Source organism: Alligator mississippiensis, chromosome 13 (assembly GCF_030867095.1).
Source record: "Alligator mississippiensis isolate rAllMis1 chromosome 13, rAllMis1, whole genome shotgun sequence".
NCBI lineage: Eukaryota > Metazoa > Chordata > Crocodylia > Alligatoridae > Alligator > Alligator mississippiensis.
The window spans coordinates 23256343-23269359 of record NC_081836.1 but is presented as its reverse complement, the minus strand read 5'-3'; the positions used below and the strand labels follow the sequence as shown (position 1 = coordinate 23269359).

General features: G+C 48.5%; 1 long non-coding RNA gene across 4 annotated transcripts in view; it reads left to right on the top strand.

Moving 5' to 3' along the window:
- The window catches only part of LOC109283717 (uncharacterized), a 68720-nt gene that overhangs the window by 11106 nt on the left and 44597 nt on the right, over positions 1 to 13017 (top strand). The gene's annotated exons all lie outside the window — the stretch shown is intronic.

The following is a 13017-nucleotide window of genomic DNA, read 5'->3' as shown; positions in this document are numbered from 1 at the left end:
GCCATAACATTCAAGATTACTACTAAACCTTGCCTACTCACAGATTTCTGGGCTGATGACTCTCTTATAAACTTCAAACACAAAGCTGAACTACAAGCAGAATCAAAGTTTATTCTCTCCTTGGTGAAGAATGGGCTTTGAAGTGAAAGCTCATCAGCCACACCCACTCCTACAAGGGCTGGATGTTGTGCTTTATTATTAAGAGCAAAAATGCCTCTGAGGCATATTGGTTTCCTGGCAGTAATTCCAAAATCTGTTACAGATTATGCAATGGTTTATACAGCCCTTAAAAACCTTCAAAGTGTCGTGGAAAAAACATGCTGTAGAATTTGGAATCAGGTCAGGTAGAAACTTTATTTTGATAGCTATCGGAGAGAGACCCTTACAGGAAGATTTCTGCTGTGGCCTCTCTAATTCACATCCAGGGCAATCAACCTTTTATAGATTCAAGACAAAGGGTTGCCTAAACTAACTTTTCCCACCATGGGGCTATCTGTCTTGTGTCCTTCAAGACAGTTTAATGGTCATCTTCCTCTTATTTAAGGAATTTCTTTCTCCCCCCTTGAGGCCTTAGCCATCCTTTGCTTCCACATTTCCCCCCTTTGAGACTTACAAGTCTCATCTTATTCTATTTCTATTCCCATGAGTCTCTCTATTTCATCTTGCATCTTTCTATATCTTCTTTCAATCTGCTCACATCTTTTTAGTACCATCATTTTAGTTTCTGTGGTGTGTTTTTTTCCATTTTCCTTCTGCTGATTTTGTTCAGATATTTGCAGGAACATTAATCTATTCCCTGGTTGGGTTTGCTTAGATATGTAGCTTAGACAATGTCATGACCCAAAGGGTATGATTGTGTGTGCGCTTCGGCACTGCAGAATTATTTCCCGCCACATGGAGCTTTCTTTGCACGGTGCAATTCTCAGTTGCATAGAGACAACCCCGGTGCAAAGGAGTTCCCGCCACTCATATGTAAATTTGTGTCCCACTATTGGCTGTTTCTAAATTGTTCCCACGTGGCGGCTAGCGATTGGCTTGCTATCCGTATAAGAGGCTTGAGCGGTTTCCGCCCAAGTTGGAGGAGGAGAAGGAGGACTTCACATCTCGTGAAGAACTGTAAGCGCGCTGTGGAGCTTAACGAACCCAGCGTGTGCCTTAAGAAGGATACAGGGGCCTGATAAACCTCTAGCCCCTCCCCGTCGCCGCCTGATCCCTAGACATACCCTTCCCTGCGCGCTTGTGGAGAGTCACCTTTCGGACTCTCATCGTGGTATCCAGAGCTCTTCAGGTTATTTCGTCCGGTTGATTCAACGGGCTCGCGGTTCTAGAGCTCTCAGCCGGCCTTGGACCAGAGTTCGCGGTTAGAACTCTTGTCCGCTCTTCTTCTTTTCTATCTGTAACTGCAACGCAAGCAAGTTTTCCTGCTTGCGCCGCGACCATCTACGGTGTAAGTAAAATAATCTTTAATCAACCGCTACGCGTCCGTGCCTAATTCTAGTCCGCCGTGCCGAGTTCCCCGACCCACGTGCCAGGGCTGCTGGCCACAGCCCGCCACGTGCCCCTGAAAGCCTCAGACCACTCCCGGCCCGCACAGACAACAGCATATGAGCATGAAAATTACACATATCAGGACAATAATAATAAAAAATATCAATAATCCATGAATAATGGTGGATCCTAAGGAGCCAAAAAGGGACCTAAACCATGAACTTAAATTCCAGTCGTCTGGCTCATGTAATTTGGCTGCTTCCTTTTGAATATGTTCAGCCAAACCTTGTATTTTTTCAGAATTATCAGGGATGTAAGTACAGCATTCTTTACCAATTAAAGCACAGACTCCTCCTTTGCTGGCTAACATGTAATCTAAAGCAAGTCTGTTTTGTTAAGTTATCTGTCTTATTTTCTTCATTTCATTATTTATTTCGTGAAGACCAATAGCAGTAGCATTAGCTATCTTTTCTAGGGATGCTGCAACTTTCTTTATTTCAGACATGGCTAAGCCTGCACCATAGTTGGGAAACATGATTCCCCAAAATCTCTGAGTTTCTGTAATTTCCCGCATGTTGCGAATCTTTCCTTTTGGCAAGTAAGATCTAACAGCAATAGCGGGATATATTGCAGAGACCTAGCATGTTCCTTCCCATCCAAAAGGAAGGTGTTTATAGGCCTTGCCTCCACATGTAAAATAATGGCCAGCCAGTGCAGTAAACCCGTGGCTATCATTACAGCGTGGTCTCATCATCCGTTGTGTATAATAACCTGAAAATCCACTTTGTTTGGGAGTATAATTAGATATCCAGGAACCATTAGAGAACCACGCCCCATTTATCTTAAATTCTCTCTCACATTTACTGATTCCTACTGAAAATTCAGATCCGTTACAGGTTCAACAAAATTTTCCCAGGGTGGCATAGGCTAACGGTATACAATCAAATCGGTTAAATTTTATATCCTGCCAGGTTTCATTTCCTTTAAAATCTGAATAGTAAGGGGCCAACATTTGTGTGGCGTTTAAAGGTGTTGATATTATGGGTATTCCCCCGGTAGAATGAATAGGGGCATGACTGCATACCCAACACTGAGAAACATTTAAGTCCTTTGCAAATTGGTAAGATAATTGGAGGAAAACATTTTGGTGATGAAATAGTGACCTTCTTGATCTATTCTGCAATATTAAGTTGTTTATCATGTTTTCTTCAGTTACTGAGTCTTTAGATTCATGTAGGATGATCCAGACAAGCAAACTAAGTGTCACGGCGGGGTCCTGCAGGAGGGCCATGACCTCCTTAAGGTCCCTCTCACCGTGTCAAGGCAGGCCCGAGGGCACCCTCTTCTTCTCGCCCGCCACATCTTTGATGTTCAGTATATGTTGGGAGGCTGCCTTATACCACCTTGGGCACGGCGTATCGGGACCTCTGTCCCCGCAGTTTTCCTGGACTCTTGTGGTCTCCCTGTACGATGGGTGCTACTCAGGCACCCTAGCCTTATGGGCTAAGTGTGGCTCCTACCAACCCCTAATACCACGCCCCAAGCCTCGCAGATGTACTGGACGTTGGACTGTCAAAATACCTGCCCGCTCTCCCAGGCCTTCTCTAGTGCTGCCCTCTTCTCTGGGGCCTTCTCTACATAGGGCGCTCCCCTCTTCGGGGCTCGCCGTGCCCACCTTGGGCTTCCCAAAATGCTGCCCCCCCTTCCTACGGTTTGTCACGCCCGCACTGGGCCTTCTCAATCATGCCCCCTCTCTGGGGTCTCGGTGCCCTCTCTGGGCCTCCTCTAAAAGTGTTGTCCCGCTCAGGGACCCTTGCCCGCTTTGGGACTCTATATCGAGCCTCCAGTCTTTCAGGCCCACCGCGCTGCTTCCCCTTTTCCTGGACACTGTACCGCTATCCCCTTTTCCTGGGGACCACCGTAGCACCCTGTCCTTCTCTTGGGTGCACCATGCTGCTAACCTCTTTTCCTGGGGTCCACCGCAGCACCTTACCCCTGTCTAAGGTCTAGCGCTGTGCTAGCCTTCAACCGGGCTCGCTACGCCCGTCTCAGGCTTCTCAATAAGGCGCTCCCCCTCTTCGGGGCTCGCTGTGCCTGCACTAGGGCTTCTCAATAGTCCCCTCTTTCTCTGGGACTCTACCTGCCTGCACCGGGCTCCCCAATAATAATACCGCCCCCTCTCTGGGGCTCACTGTGCCCCGCTGGGCTCCCTAATAGTGCCGCCCCCTCCCTGGGGCTCGCTGTGCCCCGCTGGGCTCCCTAATAGTGCCGCCCCCTCTCTGGGGCTCGCTGTGCCCATGCTGGGCTTCTCTAAAGTGTGCTCCCCCTTCCTGGGGCTCGCCACGCCCATGCTTGGGCTTCCTGGTACTGCCCCCTCCTGGGGCTCATCGTGCTCCCGCTGGGGCTTCTCAAAACACCCCTCTTCGGGGCTGGGGTCTACGCACCCCATAAGTTGCGCCCTTACTGGCGCCGGGGTCCTCACACTCCCTTGCGAGTCCCCGATGAGGCCTCCTCCAACCCCTAATAGCCTCACCCAAACCACCGGTGTAATACAAACACTAAAGCAAACACAAGCCTCCTGGCTATAACCAAAACCTAAGGCACTGGGCCATAACAACATAAGCCTCCTGGCTGTAATTCAACATCATTGGAACTCTCCCTGGAGCTCTCACGAGCTATACTTGCAATCAGGGTTCTCCCTATATCCTGGCTGAGGAAGCTCCTGCCTCTCCAGCTGCTAGCGGGAAACTGCTAGCCTGGCTTCCGCCCTAGGTTTTATAAGGGCCAGGCCCTGCCTCCTACAAGCAGCTGATTCACATTACTTGCCCCGGCAATTCACACCTGTACTCCCTAATCCCCACTAGGGCTCCTTATGTACTGCCAGGGCTTTTCCTCTGGCAGTCTTCCCCTCTCTAGGAGCGGGGCAGTGAGGTGCGCCGCGACACTAAGAATTACCCAAGTCATGACCAACCAATCCCATCTTGGGAACCAGGAACTAGGTGGAGGCCTTTTTCCTTTCCCGGAGGGCATAGTGGTGTTGCGGGGGCACATCTTCTTCACTCTGTAGTGGTAAATCCTCTTTGTCAGTGGGCGCTATGCTCACCACTGGTCCTGAATACTTCTGCTGGCAGGCGCTGAGCTCACTACCAGCTTGTGGAGTCTTTCTGTCCCGTTGGAATTCAGCTGTTTCGGGGTCCAATGGAGGTGAAACCTTTTTACAGTGCGAGGCGTGAGTCCACGTCTGGTGTCCTTGGCAACGAACGGCTGTGTTAGTGGTTAGGAGCACCTGGAAGGGGCCCTTCCATCTGGGCTGGAGTGAGTTTTTTCATTGATGAACCTTGATATATACCCAGTTTCCAGGCTCAAGCGAATGGCACGGGACGTCTGCAGCAGGTGGCAGTGCTTCCTGAACCTGTGAATGAATAGATCTGACACATTTCATTAGTGCCTTACAGTAATTTAAAACAGTTTCATCATCCAACTGAAGATTAGTCTGATGAGGAAATGGGGGTGGTGTAGTGGCCATTCTCATGGGACGTGCCATGAGAATTTCATGCGGGGACAGTCTGTGTTTTCTGTTGGCAGTGTTTCTAATGTGCATGAGTGCCAGTGGCAATGCATCTGGCCATTTCAAGTTAGTTTCAGCACAAATTTTAGACAGGCGTGTTTTTAAGTCAGAGTTTTTTCGCTCTACTGCGCTACTGGATTGGGGATGGTAGGCACAGTGCAGGTGCTGGTGTATGTTCAGGGCCTTACAGATGTTTTTAACAATCTGCCCTGTAAAGTGTGTTCCTCGGTCACTGTCTAGTGTGAGTGGCAGGCCAAATCTGGGGATGAATTCTTTCAAAAGTTTCTTTGCTACAGTGGTGGAGTCTGCATGTTTACAAGGATAAGGTTCTACCCAACCAGAGTACATATCAATAATGACAAGAATATATTCAAAAGAACAACATTTTGGCATTTGAACAAAGTCCATTTGCAAATTTACGAAAGGTCCCCCCATGGTGGGGGGTGCGCTGCTTGTCTAGTTTTAATCTTCTGACCAATGTTATGGGCAAGACAAATGGGACAAGTGCTACAGTACTGCTGTGCCATAGAGGGAAAATTTGGGGCAAACCAATCACGCTGTACTGTCGCAATCATCCCCCCTTTGCTCGTATGGGCCACCGAGTGGGCCAGATGAGCAAGGTAAGGTAGCAAAGCCTTGGGCGCTACCAGGCGGCCGTCTGGGGAGCGCCACAAGGTGTCAGGATGCAACTGACATCCTTTGTGCAGCCAGTCTTCTTTCTCAAATTTTGGAGCCTGGTCTTGGAGCAGGGCCAAGTCGGAGAGATTGGCCAACGGAGACTGGTCTGCTAAAAGGCAAAGAAAAATATCATTAGGAGCCTGAGGGCCAAAAAGGGCCGCATTCCTAGCCGCATGGTCAGCTAGGGCATTTCCGCGCGTGACATCATCATTAGGGATTTTATGGGCTTTACATTTAACAATAGCAATAGCAGAAGGCAATAGGAGAGCATGCAAAAGAGCATCGACATAAGAACCATTACTAATCTGAGTCCCAGCTGAAGTAAGGAATCCTCTTTGTTTCCAAAGTTGACCAAAGTCATGTACGACACCGAAGGTATATCTGGAATCAGTGTAGATGGTGGCAGATTGACCCTTAGCCAAGGTATATGCTCGAGTGAGGGCTACAAGTTCAGCCACTTGAGCAGAGCGGGCATGAGGCAACTGGTAAGCTTCTAAAACTTGGTGTTGATCACAGACTGCATAGCCAGCAGTGAGCTGTCCCTTGGAGTTTTTAAGGCAGGATTCATCTACATATAGCAGGAGATCTGGGTTCTGTAGTGGTGTATCTTTAAGATCGATACGAGGGGTCAAAAGCTGGGTAGTTACAATTAAGCAATCATGAGGTTTTCCATCTGATGGGGTAGGAAGTAGGGAAGCAGGATTCAGGATAGAGCAGCGTGTTACAGTTACATTGGCAGCTGAAAGAAGAAGCTTTTTATATTTGGTAAGTTGGGAGTTAAAAATATGTTGTGTTTTACCTTTCGGGAGCAGGGCCATAACAGCATGGGGAACAGCAACAGTTAATGGATGTCCGAGAACCAAGGAATTAGCCTTTTTAACAAGCAGGGCAGCAGCAGCTACAGATCGGAGACAGGGTGGAAGTTCTGCTGCAACAGGGTCTAGGGCAGAGCTATAATAGGCAATGGGGTGTTGCTTGTCACCGTGAAGCTGAGTGAGCACCCTTAGGGCAATGCCATCTTGTTCATTGCAATACAGGGTAAAGGGTTTTTTGTAATCAGGAAGTCCTAAAGCGGGTGCTCTGGCAACGGCTTGCTTGGTCTGAATAAAGGCTTGTTCGGCTTCTGGAATTCAAGATAGTGGTTCAGGAGTAGAATCAAGGGTAAGGGCCTGTAGGGGTTTGACGATGGAGGCATAACCCATAATCCATTGCCTGCAATACCCAGCCATCCCTAAAAATTCTCTCATTTGTTTCCGGGTAGTTGGTTTAGGGACTTGGAGGATGGCGTTAATTCGGGATTTGGACAGATGTTTTTGTCCTGCTGAAATATCATGCCCTAAATAATGAACTCTGGGTTGGCATAATTGCAGTTTGGCTTTAGAGGCCTGAGAGGCCAGGGCAGTGAGTAGGGTGAGGGAATCTTGTTTACATGCTTCCAGAGAAAGTGAGGCCAGCATAAGATTGTCCACATAGTGGATTAGCGTGGAGCCCCCCTTGAATTCTATGGCATCTAAATCCTTTTTGAGGATCTGGGAAAACAAGGTGGGACTTTCAGTATACCCTTGTGGAAGTCGAGTCCAGGTGTACTGAAGACCTTGGTAAGTGAAAGCAAACAAAAACTGACTGTCAGGGTGAATAGGAATAGAAAAGAAGGCAGAACAGAGGTCTATTACTGTAAAGTGAGTAGCAGTAGCAGGAATACAGGATAGTATAGTGGCTGGGTTGGGAACAACAGGGAAAGTAGGTAGGACTGCAGCACTGACAGCACGAAGATCTTGTACAAAGCGATAAGTATCTCGACCAGGTTTTTTAATAGTGAGGATAGGAGTGTTGCATGGGCTACGGGTCAGGATGATGATCCCTTGTTCAAGGAGGGAAGTAATAACAGGTCGAATGCCCTCCTCGGCTTTTTTAGAGATAGGGTATTGCGGAACACAAGGGAGAGGTTTGGCAGGATTGAGAGTGATGTGCACAGGCTCTGTGCTGAGCATGTGGCCCACCTCATTGGCGTGAGTAGACCAAAGTTGTGAAGGGACTTGAGCCAACAGTTCCTGTTGCAACGAGGAAGTGTCAGCTTCAAAATTATCTTCCAGTTGTTCTTGTAACAGAGCCAAAAACTTGGTCTCCCTTGGTTCCGGCACTTCTAGGTATATGCTATCTGGGGAACAGTAGATGACACAGCCCAATTTACACAACAAATCCTTTCCCAAAAGATTTACAGGGGTAGAGGGGCTAAGCAAAAAGGCATGTGTCTCAGAAATGGGACCAATAGAGACAGAAAGGGGTTTGGAAACAGGGTGGGGTATAGGGTGTCCGCTAATGCTGACAGCATTAACAATTTTTTCAGAAAGAGGTATGTTAGAGAAATCAGAGGCTTTTAAAGTGGAGAGGGAAGCTCCTGTGTCTACCAGGCAAGATATAATCCTGTCGTTTACAGAACAATTAAGAAAAGGACCAGATTGGTCGAGTGAAATAAGTGGGGCGATGATGTCATCCCTCAGGCTGTCCTATGCTTGGGTAGGGAAAGGAGGACTATTCTGAAGTTCAGCTGGTGCAGTGAAAACTCTGTCAGAAAAATATTCTTGGGACCCTTGTGGTGCTCGGTACTTAGGTATACCTCCGGGTCAATTTGGGCACTCTGACTTCCAATGACCTTCCTGTTTGCAATAATTACATTGAGTGCCATACTTGGAGAGGTTTATAGCCTGGCCTATGCCCTTACCCCGTCCTCTGTTTGGCATTCCCAGTCCTCTTCCCTTTCCCCTCCCTCGTTGTCCGCCCCTACCAGCTTGAAGTTGCTGAATCTGGAGGGCCATCAATCTAGTTTCATTGCTATCCTTAAGTCTTTCTGCCTTATGGAAAAAATGTTGCGCAGCTGTCAAAACCTCCTCTAAAGTTTTGGCTTCCCAGCCTATAAGCACAGTTCGAATTCCTTCTGAAATTTTTGGTTGGAGTCCTTGAACAAAAGCTGCCACTACAGCCTGTCAGGCATTTTCAGCAGCATTAGTCATGCCTGAATGGCAATCAAAACAGTTTTTAAGTCTTTCCAGAAAGTCAGCTGGGTTTTCATCCTTTGTCTGTTTACAAGAATTAATTTTGGTCCAATCAGTCTTTTTGGGACAAACTTCAAGGACAGCTTTTAAAAGGTCTTCCCTACTAAGCCCCAACTCTGGTCCAGTGCCGGGATCCTATGCTGGCCATTTAGCCTTTTTTTAACACACATTGTAACGTTTTACAGGGTAATACAGCACGTAAAAGTTGGTTCATATCAGCCCATGTGGGGTTATAACAGTCAATTACTACTTGAAGTTCTTCCTGGAATCTTACAGGGTCATCTCGAATCTTAGGTAATCTCTGTACTAAATTAAACAGATCAGTAGCGCTCCAGGGAGCATGTACAGTTACTATCGTTCCCCCCTCTTGACCTACACCTGGCGTTTGTCGGAGCGGGGCCTGGAAGGCTTCCTGGCCACTACGGATGCTACTCCTGAGATTGTAGGGTGTCTTAGGTGTGGTGGGCGTCGGAGTTTCGTAGTTCTCCTTGCCCGATACCTTTTTCAGGTGAACTTAAGTTGGTGTGTGCTTAATGACTTGCCAGGGCGTTGAGGTGCTGGGATGTGGCAGTGGTTCTGAGATGGAGGAAGGTGGAAAATAACCTGGAGGGGGATCTGACGGCCTTGGTTTATTATCTGGTTCAGATGCGGCCGGATTTTCAGCTAAGGCTGGATTGATACAAAAGTCTGATACGTCTTCTGGAGGTTCAGTTAGTGGGGGTACCCCTTTCAATACTGGGTATAATGGACTGCAGTTTGAATTTAGGGGAGCGGCCAATTTCTCCCGTGTTTCCTTTAATTGTTTAAATTTTTCCTGTGAGTCTTTCAGGCTCTTCGTCGGAGACTCAGTGCGCCTTTTTGACATCTCTTCGTACCAATCGAAAAATGCGTTCCACTGGCATTGAGGAGTTTTGGATTCATGGGACTCTAACGTCCCTCTTAAGTGCACTATTTTATCTAGATTGAATGTGCCTTCCTCAGGGAACTGCTTGGAAGGATCATCCCTGGTATACCAGTACCACTTATCCAGGTACTTGCAAGTCTCGGGAGAATAATGTGTGTACATATAGTACGCTGGAGTTCCCTTAGAGGGGACTGGCACTTGCATTGACTGTCCTGTACCCATTTCACAATCACACAGGGAAGACAAGACAAGGGAATGGCTTATTGAGGAAGTCCGTGCCAATCCGAACTTTAGCCCGCAATGCTGCTAAGGTGAGTTCTGGATTTGGCAACGGCTCATAAACAGACCGTTTATCTACACGGTAGAATAAGGGTGGGGAAACAACAAAAGGAGTCCGCTAAAGTCACAGAAACCTGCTCATAGCCCCGTCTGATGACTGAGGCTACATACCTTCTCGTAGCCCCGTCTGATGACCGAGGCTACATACCTTCAGGCAGCGGATCTATAGCGGCTTATGAATGGAGGGGGGGAACACAAGACACAGAGCAAAACAAGAGGGTGAGGGACCAGTGAAAAGTTCACTGGGGAGGAGGGAAGGGTTGATTTTTATCTTTCAACCTCGGCTACCAGTGACTATTCTTTCACCGTGCACCCTTGCATTCAAGTTGCGCTGGTCATCGCCCAAACTGGGCTCGCGTACGTCTCGGGGCAGCTGCACGTGGTTTCAGAATTTGCCCTGGACCAATTCCAAATCACCATTCAATTAGGGTCACAATCTTATTCCCATCACCCACTCAGACTTCCTAAAGCCCAGTGTTGTGCTGGATGCAAGTGCTTGTGCAGCAGACAGATTCTCCCTACCAGTTATGCGCGCTTTCCAGAGACAGACAGAATTTACCAGATTAGTATGACCGGTCTTGGTTCTACACTGACCTGTAACAAAGGTTCGAATCCAGCTACCCAACGCGAGCAGGGAGCCTATGAGCAGGCCTCCTCTGACACCCCAATAGAGATTTAAAAGGCCTCTTACCTTTATTGGTGGCACCGGGGTTCGGCGGGGAACGGCTCACAGTCCTCCGAACACGTCATTGGCTGTGGATCCGAGTCACGGCACCATTTAATTGTCGTGGAAAAAACACACTGTAGAATTTGGAATCAGGTCAGGTAGAAACTTTATTTTGATAGCTATCGGAGAGAGACCCTTACAGGAAGATTTCTGCTGTGGCCTCTCTAATTCACATCCAGGGCAATCAACCTTTTATAGATTCAAGACAAAGGGTTGCCTAAACTAACTTTTCCCGCCTTGGGGCTATCTGTCTTGTGTCCTTCAAGACAGTTTAATGGTCATCTTCCTCTTATTTAAGGAATTTCTTTCTCCCCCCTTGAGGCCTTAGCCATCCTTTGCTTCCACAAAAGCATTCTCTCTCAACTGAATCAGACATCTCTACCTGTCTTTTATGATGAGGGAGTATTTCATATAATTGCAGATATAATAATGAACCAATAATAATATGCAGATATAATAATGAACCCAGATATAACAATAACACCCATAAGAGTTTACAGACATTGTTCCCATGATGGGAAATTTTCATTGCACTAGAGTTGTCATGCACATTATTGGAAAATACCTGCATGGGAGTGGTGCTTAGGGTGTTTTGGTGGAAAGCTGTGTAGAATCAATTATGAAAGGTAGTCACTATGTGAGGTCATTCAAGGGATTTCTGATCTTGTCAGAAGTCATGCAAAAACTGAAATGAGATGCCCTTGGGAAAATAACTCCCTCTGACAATTATTCTGTAGTACTCAAAAATGCACAAAAACTGAAGACATCTCTCACAGATAAGGATGCAAAGACATTTCAGGCCACCTATGAAAACCTTTTCTTAATGATTAATGATCTCTATGAAGATTACAAGGCTTTCAGCGCTTCCTGTCTAGTTCAGATGCTCAAAAATCTGGTAACTGCTGATAGAGAAAGTGATTGGAAATCATATCTTCAAGCTGTACAGGACTTCCTCCCTATGTTTAGAGCAGCGTTTCCCAACCTTTTGGTTCTGGCAGCACACTTACCGGGCCTCTCCCATCCTGTGGCACACCAGTCGAATGCAGAGCAGGGGGAAGTGGCAGGGGTAGTGAGAGGCCAGGCACAGACCAGAGGGTGCAAGGGCCAAGCGGCCAGGCATGGAGCAGGAGGGGTGAGGGAGGTCAAGGTGGCACAGCTGAATACAGTGCATGGATGCAAATCACTGGCTGGAGCCACACACTCAATCTGTTTGTGTGTCCATGGCGGCAGCAGGTGGGGGGGGAGGGTGGCTCCAGCCAACAGGAGTGTGGATCCAGCTCAAAATTCCACAGCACACCTGGACATGTGTGGCAGGACACTGTTGGTGCCTGCCACTTTAAGAGTGGAGCCAAGCAGCCAGCAGGTGCTTGATTGCGGCGGCCATTTTAGACCTTTGACCACCTATATAAAGAGAGCAGTTTGCTGCAGGCAGGCCAGGCAGTAACATTGCCTGGCTGTAAGGCTGCATGCAATAACCTGAAGTTAAGGGCAGGAGTTGTAGGGGTGGTTTGGAGGCTCCTGGTCCTGGGCATGACCTAAAACTGCACCCTGCCTGGAGTGGGTGGCCTGGTGGGGCTCTCAGTGGCGTGGGAGCCCCCAGGAAATTGCAGGCCAATTATCACCCTGGTGAAAGGTGGGTAGGGGCACCTTAACCCCAGCCCTCACCTTTGGGTGGGTCATGTACCATCAGAGGTAGCTGGGGCCAGGCATAGCTGCAGCTACTTGAGCCCTGTAGGGTGCAAGACCCTAAGGAGCAAGAGTGGGGGCTAGGCATGACTGTGGCCACCTGAGCCCTGTGGGGTATAGGACCCCATGGAAAGGCAGTTGGGGCCAGGCACGGCTACAGCCACCTGAGCTCACCAGGGAGGGAAGCCCTGTGGCCCCAGTGAGGGGGGCAGAGATGAGGAGCCCCAGTGAAGGGGTGGCCCTATGTGAGGGGAGTATGCCAAGGTATGTTTCCGGGCGCTTAAGGTGTAGTTTGGACCAGAGGCTGCGTAAAGGGGGCTCAGTCAGAGAGGGGGAGTCCTGACCCCGGTAAGTCCTCCACCGCTGGGAGGCTGAGTGTGGGCCAAAAGTAAAAGCTATAGTAGATCGCAATGACCTGCTGCTCCAGGGGGGGAGTGAGAGTCCCCGTGAGACCCTGGAGCACCAGTCATGGTGTGGGTTAAGAATGCCCCAGTGAGGGGTGGCCCCAGAAAGGGGGCAGAGATGAGGGGGCAGGTGTAGAACCCCAGTGACGGGGAAACTAGACAGCATGTCT